The 10,721-nt window shown below is 46.3% G+C and overlaps 1 non-coding gene across 1 annotated transcript; it reads right to left on the bottom strand.

Moving 5' to 3' along the window:
* Positions 1–9,224: 9,224 nt before the first annotated feature.
* On the bottom strand, positions 9,225–9,331 carry LOC112390961 (U6 spliceosomal RNA). Its single transcript, XR_003001372.1, has one exon. It is a non-coding gene; the product is annotated as a U6 spliceosomal RNA (small nuclear RNA).
* Positions 9,332–10,721: the final 1,390 nt, after the last annotated feature.

Raw genomic sequence — 10,721 nt, 5'->3', positions numbered from 1 at the left:
TTTTTTTTTTTTTTTTTTTTTTTTTTTTTCTTGGCTTGTTGGCTTGAAATATATAAGATTAAGTTCCTTGAAAAGATTGATGCTAACATTCTAAATAGATTGCAATATTAAGAATGTCTTTCCTTATCGAGAAGAAAAATACCTAGAGTATTATGTTAGTGAACTGAATTGATTCTGAATTAATGCTGTTACAATTTTTTTTTTCATTTTCAATTGAAGCAAAATGTGTTAACTGAATAACACTAAATATTAGGAGGTCAAATAACCATAAAAAACTTTTCTTTGTGTTTAATAAGCAAGTTTTGAGGCACAGGTTTTATAGACATTATTAACATATATTGTATATGCTAAATTTATTCTTAAGGATAATTAAAATTTTTGTTTTCGTAAAATTAAAAGCTCTAATGGTAGTTTTATACATTGAATTCTCATGAGAACTGTGTCCTGGACTTTGAAGAGTCAAGGCTATTGGTTCACATAGATCTTGTATAAATCTGGGTTCCACTTCTTCGGAGATTGACCTTGACCAAGTTTCTTAGTACTTCTCAGCTTCTGCTATTAAAGTGGGGTAATGATGCCTATTATATAAGGTTGCTGTGGAGAGTCAGTGATGACACAAGCAAGTGCTTTATACATACAAAACTAGGTAAATAAAGTAAATTAAAAAATTCCTTCCTCTATTCCAATTTCTTCTAATGGCAATTACTACTTGTGCTTTAATGCAAGATAGAAGCTAAAATACACATGTAGCTGGCAGAATCATAATCTAGTTCGGATGTTAAAAAACATCACGCTGTAAAAAGACTTCAGAGTTGGAAACCTGTGTTCACTGTTCTGAATCTCTCCACTTCCTCTTAGGAAACATGATATTCTTTGAAGTACGTTTTTTGGCTTCATGAGTAGTAATTATTCATTTACTGTATAAAGTATATAATAACTTATGCCCTATGGTGTTATTCAACATTGTAGAGAAAGGAGAATAAAGAATGTGTTTTATCAGCAGGCAAGGATCATCCTCTTTATCATTTATCCTCTTTACCCGCACATGTAATTTACTAAAGAGCTGACAAAATCACAGCACAGGCTGCCTCTCACGGTATTTGTCTGCAGACAGTGAAGAGACTAACTCTGAGGCTATGCTTTCTAACTGGGCCCATGTAGGAAATCTGATGAGGTTATATAGATTCTTCATTTCTATACTGTGAAAGAATGAGGTTGCTTATAAAAAGGAGGTAGGCATAAAGGCATGTGCTTTGGACAAAGCCCCTGGCAAAGATGCTACAAGGATGCTTAGCAACCCAATATTTGAACACCGAAAAGGCATCAGATTCCTCTTTCATTTGGCCGCAAGGAAGAAATAGAAACATTGAAGAAAAGGTCTGAAAAAAATAGACACTGGGGGGAAACATAGGGAGTTTGTGTTGCTGATGAAAGGGCCATCTATATCAGGGGTCCCCAATCCCTGGGACGCTTCTCCCCATTGCTCACATTACCACCTGAACACCCCCCCGCCCCCGCCACCGTCCGTGGAAAAATTGTCTTCCACGGAACTGGTCCCTGGTGCCAAAAAGGCTGGGGACCGCTGATCTATATGAAGTAGATGATATATATTTACATTTGATATATAGATTTAATTTTAAGTAATTTTGTAATAAATACCTTTAATTCTAAGAACTGAAAACCTTGAGAGGAATTCAAATGTATATTTAATTTTATTCCAACAGCCTGATGGTCTTGAAAATTCTAGGTTTTTAAAATCTATTTGATGACCTTCAGAAGCAGGGAGAAGTACTTTCAGAAGAACTTGAATGGAGGAAAGGAGACCCTGCATTTCACTGGGTACCTCTTTCTTCATAAATGTCAACTATTTCCTGTAATTACTGTCTTCTCCCTCTTCTCGGCTAGTTAGTAATCATGAAAATGGAAATAACCTTAGCAGTGTATTCAGAATATGTTCTAAATGTGATTGAACAAAGATTTCAATATTCCCAAGGCAGAAGAGCCAATGTCTTTGCTTCTGCAGTTGAAAAGTCTGGAATAATCTCCCCAACTTCCAGTGTGGAAATTCTTCCTGTCCTCAAGGTCTCTATCATGAGATACCTCCATGATGTTTCTCCTGACTTTCTGAGTTAAAATACTCTTTCCCTTCCCTACACTCACATAGCCATTATTTTATCAAGTGGTAATGGTTTCCCCAAACACAGCAGGTGGCCCCAGTGTGGCTCTCCCAACTTCTGACATTGGCAGTGGCTACTGGTCTGGAATTTTTCTCAATTCCCAACAACAAAAAAAATCAAAAGCAGTTTTCTTTCTTTTTTTTTTTTTTTTGTTATTGTGGTAAAATATACTGTAAGGCCAGCAGGTCCGGGGAAGGGCCCAGGGAGCCAGACGGAACCCCCGCCAAAATGGCTGATGCAACCGACACCTGACATTGCCACACCACTCGGCCCCAGTCTTCCCATCCCCGAGGGGTGGAACCAATGGCTCTGAGGCTGATGCAACTGACACCTGACATTGCCACAACACCCGCGAGATTACCAAAAAAGGGCTGCTTCACACAGCAAGCACCTCCCCTGCGTCCACCCCTATAAATTTTGTTCGCGCCCACACCCGGGCGCGACTTCTCTGGCCCCTTTCTCTCGGACCAGTGAACCTCGCCTGGGAGGGTTACCAAATAAAGCTTGTTTAACTTCTCCTCCGTTTTTGGTGCCGTTCCTTACATTTGGTGCCAAAACCCAGGAGGGGTACCCAGCCCCACAAATTACCGCGGGGCCACCCCTCCCGCCCGGGGACCTCTGCTCACCCCCCCAATCCGGCAGAAGCGGGGTAAGTCCCTCCTTCGTTCCCTTTGACCCCCGGGGTCCCTACCCACCGGACTCCGGGTCCTTAACCGCGGCCGCGTCAGGGACTCCTCCGTCTTCCCTCCGAGCCTCGGGCGATTGTGGAGACGTCCCAACCGCCTGACTGCTCTCCGATCCGCCGTGACCAGAGATTGAGACCAGGGACATCTCTCTCTTTCTCTGTTCACCCGGGGACAAACCGGAGGTCATGGGGACTTCAGAATCCAAACCAGATCCTAAGGCACCCCTGGGGTGTCTCCTGGCCAACTTTACAAAACTCGGCTTTTCTCAAGATCGCCGCCACAGGCGGCTCATATTCTATTCTACCGAGGCCTGGTCACAGTACCCTCTAGACAACCAACCTAAATGGCCTCCTGAAGGGACTTTCGATTTCAACATCCTCCGCGATTTAGATAACTACTGCCGCAGGACGGGCAAAATGGTCCGAGGTCCCCTACGTCCAGGCCTTCTGGTATTTACGCTTCCGACCTTCCCTCTGCGTCCAGATCTGTTCCACCTCCCAGATCCTTCTTGCCAAACAGACATCTTCTACATCCAAGCCCCTAATTTCCTTTGACTATGACCCCTCTCCACTAACCGACCCACCCGAATCTCTCACCTCTCTCCCCTCCAGAGCTCCTCTCCAACCCCCACCCTACCCTGGACCGGCCCCTCTCCCTCCCGAGCCCACTCCATCGCCCTCCACCGCTCCCCTGCTACTCCCGGCAACCTCCCCCTTGGCTTCCCCTTACCTCACCTCTCTCTCCTCGCCCCTCTCCTCGCCAGTCAGCTCACACACCCGCTCTCACCGCCACGACTCCCAGGACCCAAGGTGGCTGGAGCGGAAGGATTAGAGTTCATGTTCCCTTTCCCTTCAAGATCTCTCTCAAATAGAAAAGCGATTCGGCTCCTTTTCTGCCGACTCCTCCCGCTACATCAAAGAATTTCGCTACCTCTCTCAAGCTTACGACCTGACCTGGCACGACATCTTTGTGATCCTATCTTCTACTCTGACCCCCGATGAGAGGGAAAGAATTCAAACTGCTGCCCGAACCACGCCGATCAGGTCCACCTCGCTGATAACTCTGCACCCGTCGGAGCCACTGCCGTTCCTGGCACCGATCTGGGCTGGAGTTATCAGGACGGCCAAGACGGTCGCCGCAAACGCGATCTAATGATCCAATGCCTCTTGGCTGGTAGGCAGGCTGCCTCCCACAAGACTGTCAACTATGAAAAACTAAAAGAGATAACCTAAGAGCCCAGTAAAAATCCAGCCGTTTTTCTCAACCGCCTTACAGAGGCCCTAACTCTCTACACCCGCTTGGACCCTCACACTCCCGCAGACGCAACGGTCTTGGCCACCCACTTTATCACCCAATCAGCCCCTGATATCAGAAAAAAAAAAAAAAAACTTAAGCGGGCAGAGTACGGCCCCCAGACTCCCATCCGAGACCTGGTAAAAATGGTCTTTAAAGTCTGTAATGCCCGTCAGGATTTGGCAGAATCCAGCCGACAGGCTTGGATGCACCAAAAGGTGGCCCTCCAAACCCAAGCCATCGTAGCCGCCCTGCGGCCAGCCATCTCCCATGGACAGCATCCTCGGGACCCCCCCAAAGGCAACCCCACCAGGGGCCTGTTTCAAGTGCGGAAAAGAGGGGCACTGGGCTCGCCAATTTCCCAATCCTCGGCCTCCTTCCAAGCCCTGCCCTGGCTGCGGGCTAACAGGCCATTGGAAGAGTGACTGCCCTACGGCCGGCCCTCCCTCAGCACCTCCATGCAGAGGGTGAACCGACCCAGCGGCTCTACCACTCGAACTCCTGGGATTGGCTGAAGACTGATAACACCCGGACTCGAAGACCCCCATCACCCTCACCGAGCCCAGGGTAACAGGTAGCGGGTAAGTCCATCTCATTCCTGGTGGACACGGGGGTTACCTATTCGGTCTTGCCTACATATTCCGGGCCAGTTTTTCCTTCCCAGATCTCTGTTATGGGCATTGATGGTAAGCCGTCCTTCCCGCTCCAGACCGGCCCCATCTCATGTTACATCGAGAGGCTCCCTTTCACTCATTCTTTCTTAGTCATACCATCCTGCCCGGTTCCTCTGCTAGGTCGTGATGTTCTCTTCCAATTAGGGGCCTCTCTCCAACTGGCCAGACTTGATACTAAGGCCTCCTCCTCTCAACTCCTGCTCCCCCTCCTCGGCCTGGCAGCGGAGCCCTCTCCCTCCTCTCTTCCTCCTCCCATCTCCCCCAACCGGATAGACCCCCAGGTCTGGGATACATCAAAACCCATAATAGCAACACACCACCCCCCGTCCTAATCCATCTTAAAGACCCCTCCAAGTTTCCATCCAGGCCCCAATTCCCCATTTCTGAAACTCATCTAAGGGGCTTATGACCTATTATCACCAGACTCTTAGACCAGGGGCTCCTCATCCCCACGGACTCTCCCTGCAACACCCCCATCCTGCCTGTCCGCAAGGCCTCAGGAGATTACTGCCTGGTCCAGGACCTCCGACTAATCAATGAGGCAATAATTCCCCTCCACCCAGTTGTGCCAAACCCATACACTTTGCTCTCCCATATGCCCCCATCCACCACCCATTTTACGGTCCTAGATCTCAAGGACACCTTCTTTTCTATCCCCCTACTCCCTGGTTCTTACTTCCTTTTTGCTTTCACCTGGACAGATCCGGATACCCAGGCTTCCCGCCAGCTCACCTGGATGGTTCTTCCCCAGGGCTTCCACGACAGCCCCCACCTCTTTGGCCAGGCTCTGGCGCAGGACCTCGCTTCCTGCCCTCTCACCCCCAGTATAGTCCTCCAATACGTGGATGACCTCCTCCTCTGTAGCCCATCTCTCAGCCTCTCAAAACAACACACTGCTGACCTCCTCAATTTTCTCAGCTCTCGCGGCTATCGGATCTCTCCAACCAAGGTCCAACTGTCTACACCCTCAGTAACCTACCTGGGGATTCACCTTACCCCCACAACTAAAAGCCTGACAGCTGACCGCACCCAGGCCATCCGTGACCTCCAACCTCCAGAGACAGCTGACTAGATTCTTTCCTTTCTGGGCCTAATAGGATTTTTCTGACACTGGATCCCTAACTTTGCTCTTCTTGCTAAACCCCTATATTTAGCTGCTAAAGAAACCCCCCAAGGACCCCTTACCTCTCCCTCCCAGAACTTACCTTTTCCCCCTTTAAGAGTCCCCATATTTCTTGATTTAGAAAAAAAGAACCTCACAATTTGCTATGGCAGCCGCCCAAACTTAACTAATGATGCACTCCCTTGCAATTCATCCCTCCCTGTAACTACGCCAATGGGGGCCCCATCAGGCTTGTTCTTTTGGTGTAATGGCTCCCTTACAAAAGAGGTCAACTCTTCCTCCCCCTTCCCATGTATCCCCGTCACCCTTGTTCCACAACTCACATTATATGACCAAGCCGAATTTCTCTCACTTATCACACAACTATCTAGCCGACAGAAAAGGGCCATCTTTCTCCCTATGGTCGCAGGCATTTCCCTCGCCTCCTCTCTCATCGCTGCAGGCATCGGGGAAGAAGCCCTAACACACAGTGTCTCAACATCCCGCGACCTACAACAGAAACTCCAGCTAGCCATTGAGGCCTCTGCTGCCTCTATCACCTCCCTCCAGCGCCAGATCACCTCTGTAGCCTGAGTTGCCCTCCAAAATCGATGCACTCTGGACCTTCTGACAGCCGACAAAGGAGGTACCTGCCTCTTCCTACAGGAAGAATGTTGCTACTACATCAACGAGACAGGGGTCGTTGAAGACAATGTAGATGCTCTCCGACGCTTAAAAGAACTCCAAAGCAGGCAGCGACAATCCACCTCCCCCATCCCCGATTGGTGGTGGTCCACCCTCTATACCTGGCTAACTCCAATCCTAGGCCCCTTAATCCTTATCTGCATCCTATTCACGCTTGCCCCCTGTTTCCTCAGGTTTCTCCGCAGCCGTATACAAGAAGTCTCTCGGGTGGCGGTGAATTAGATGCTCCTCCACCCATATGCCTTACTACCCACAGAATCCCCCGCTGCCGCCCTCCCCTAACCTCCGGACCGCTGCCCGCCTGACTCCCTTCCGGTGCCCCCGTACAGCAGGAAGTAGCCAGACACCAAACGTTGCCCCATTACACCAAAGAAGTCGGGATGTAAGGCCAGCAGGCCCAGGGAGCCAGACGGAACCCCCACCAAAGTGGCTGATGCAACCGACACCTGACATTGCCACAGCACCCGAGAGATTACCAAAAAAGGGCTGCTTCACACAGCAAGCACCTCCCCTGCGTCCACCCCTATAAATTTTGTTCACGCCCACACCCGGGCGTGACTTCTCTGGCCCCTTTCTCTCCGACCAGTGAACCTCGCCCAGGAGTGTTCCCAAATAAAGCTTGTTTAAGTTCTCCTCCGTTTTTGGTGCCGTTTCTTACATATACCATCTAAATCATTTTAAGTGGTTGACTCTGTGGCATTAAGTGCATTCTCAATGCTGTGCAACATCACCACTCCATATTTTTTTGTGTGGAATTTTTAGGGTTGTCTATGTGTCATCTGTGAACAGAGATTGAATTTACTTCTTCCTTTCCAATTTGGATGATTTTTATTTCTTTGTCTTGCTTAATAGCTGTGGCTAGAACTTCTAATACTATGTTGAATTGAAGCCAGAAACAAAAGGACAAATATTGTATGATTCCACTTATATGAGGATATAGAATAGCCATATTCATAAAGATAGAAAGTAGAAGAGTTTCTATGAGGGCTTTGGGGAGGGAGTAATGAGGAGTTATTGTTTAATGGGTATGGAGTTTCAGTGTGGGAAGATAAAAAAGTTCTGGAGATGGTATATGAGCTTTTGTCTTAGACTCTACTTTCAGAGGAAAATGGTTAATATATGATGCTCTTTTGCTAGTGGCTAGAAAACAAGGGTCTGGGAACCAAAGGGTAGAAGTAGGATTGGCTCTTTTAAACATCATTCCCAGAGACTCACTTGGGGACCAGAGTTGTCCTCACAATCTTAGGTTCTTCCTGAATAGGAAGTGTGGTTCTTATGTATATAACACATCTATCGAGGATACAGTAAGGGTTCTACTGAATGAAGCTATACTACCCCAGTCACTGTTGGATCCTCATGTGAGAGGACCAGTAGGACAAGATACAAGTTCTATACTGGTGGGGAACTTGAGTCTGATTATCACAAGGAGATACTGCTACCTAGTGGGATGGAGGAGAAGTAGCTCTGAGATTTGGGAATACACTGAAGTGTCTTTCAGTGATTCTGTGGTCAGTGACAGCTATAAATAGGCAATTGAGCAACCTTGGGCCAACTAGGACAAGAAAAATAAAAGCTCAGGTTTCTAAGTGATGAAAGTCTAGGTCATTCGACCAGAAGAACAATCTAGAGCTGCCAATATGCTGCCCAAGGTTGAGAGAAATAGAAAAATGATGATACAGATTGATGGTGGTATCAGTTATGACTTCAGGCCGACTGCAACAGCAGAGATGGCTCCATCAGTCTGTTGTGTTAGGTCATTGCAGGCACTGTGGCTGGTCATAGCTTGAAGGGGACTATAATATTTTGGACTTAAAGGAAGGCATGTCATGAACCATAATGTTAGAGGGAGACTGTATTGGGCATAATTACCTTCCTTTTTTTTTTTTTACCAATCAATTACTTAACACATTTTTAATGAAATGCCCTATTGATTTACTTTTTGGCTAAGTACGATGATGTCATAAATACAGTAACAGAAATTCCTAGACTTACATCATTGACCTGCTTGAAAACCATCAGTATTCCCTATTGTTGACCAAATAAAGCTCATATTTTCAGTCTAGAATTTTAGACCTTCCATGAATTGGGTCCAAGATACCATATAAAACTTAGGTTCTATTATTTTAAAACACATAACTCAAACTCCAGTCAAATATACACTCTTATGGTTTCTACACAGGACTTGCATATTCACACATCTGCACTTTTGCTTATGTTTCTGCTCAGGATTATCCCTCTCCCCCATTCATTGTTGGATCCTCTTCAAAGAAGCCTTAAGGCTTTTTCAAATACAATATCCTGAAAGTTGACAAAGAATAGATTTCCCTAATCACAACACACATACAATTATTTATCATCATAGCTGAGAGACATTGTAGCTTGGAGTCTAAGAACATATATCAGGGGCTAGTATATCTGAATTCAAGCCTAGCTGCATCATTTACTATCTTTGCCTCTCTTTCCTTATCTTTATTTATTTTTTTAACATCTTTTTTGGAGTATAATTGCTTTACAATTGTGTGTCAGTTTCTGCTTTATAACAAAGTGAATCAGCTATACATAAACGTATATCCCCATATCTCCTCCCCCAAATGTGGAATGCTTCATGAATTCGCATGTCATCCTTGCTCAGGGGCCGTGCTAATCTTCTCTGTATCGTTCCAATTTTTGTATATGTGCTGCCGAAGTGAGCACGGGCATAATACCTTCTTTTACTCCATCTACTTCTGTGACCACCAGCCCTATGCAGGACTTGACTAACTCTGCACAGATGCCACCAGACAGAGTTTCTACCTTGTGTCTTTACTACATTCTTCTAACTTCCTGCCAAGGGCTTCTGTGCTGCCTTGGCATTGACATCACCTTGGGGAACCTGCTCAGCTCTTGCATATGTGCAAGTTGGGTGCTGGGGGAGATCATGCCCTAGGGACACTCTTGCCCAATAGAGGATGCCAGCCAATTGATAAATGCTCTCTGCTTTTATCCGACTGTCCCTGGCAGGCAGTTCTAAGCTATATTTCATGAGTCCTCAGAAAGTCCTGGGAGATCAAGCACCAACTTGATAAAGCAGTCTTTATTGAATTTCCCTCTTTCCCTGTTTTACTTCCATCATCCTTCATTCCTACTCCCTAGGAGAATCACTTCCCAAATAAAGCGTTGCACTGCCAACTTTGTCTCAGGATCTCCTCTCAGGGGAACAGGCTAGGCATAGCTGAATCACCTGATGAGGTAATTTTGATGGGGCGGTGTTACCGTTGGAGATGGGATGACAGAAGTAATAACCATCATGGTGGGTCTAATTTCATTAAGTAAAATATTGAAATTAAAAGGCTGTTATCAGGACATAGGTGATCTGACTTTCAATTTTCTCCAACAAACTCCCATTACACATTTAGTTTCCTTCATTTTGGGATTTCATCATTAGCAACTGGTCCAGTGATTGATTGAGTAGAATGATGTATAATTATGCTGAAGTTTAGAGGTGTGGTGTATATTTTGAAGGTGTTGGGGTCCGAAGAATGAGTGGATACAGCTCTGGATCCAGAACTTCTCCCTGTAGGATGCCTGATGAGAGGAATGACAAACTCAAGGTTTAATAGCCAGAAAAGAAGTAGAGTGCATCTCATTATGGCGAAGTGTGAATTTATTAATCTCTCTCAGTACAGGCTCATTGGTTAAACCAAAGGAAGGACTCCTTCTTTTTTCATGAATCTAATACTATTCAACTGTGTGCTCAGTGGAAAGAAAGGAGAGAATAAGGGAAAGAGAGAGAGAAAGAAAGAGAGGGAAGGGAGAGAGAGGGGGAGAGAGAATTGATTCTGGAGAGGCAGGCCTCACCTGGGTCTGCTTACTATGAAAATTCAGAAAGGAGGAGGGAAAAGCAGAGAGTTTTCATGGAGTCTCTTTTAGGTACAATGTGCCCCTAACCATCTCCATTTCCTCTCTTGTGGAGGAGTTAATAAGGGGTGGGTCAAGGAGCAGAAGTGGGTGGGGAGAGAGATGGGAAGTGAGAGGACCAAAAACTCATCCTCCACTCCAGGCATAGATGATGATGTGAAATGAAGAGAAGGAGGTGTTTCTTTGG

The sequence above is a fragment of the Neophocaena asiaeorientalis genome, unplaced genomic scaffold (genome assembly GCF_003031525.2).
Source record: "Neophocaena asiaeorientalis asiaeorientalis breed wild unplaced genomic scaffold, Neophocaena_asiaeorientalis_V1.1 scaffold55, whole genome shotgun sequence".
Classification (NCBI taxonomy): Eukaryota; Metazoa; Chordata; class Mammalia; order Artiodactyla; family Phocoenidae; genus Neophocaena; species Neophocaena asiaeorientalis.
This window is presented reverse-complemented; position numbering and strand designations above follow the sequence as displayed.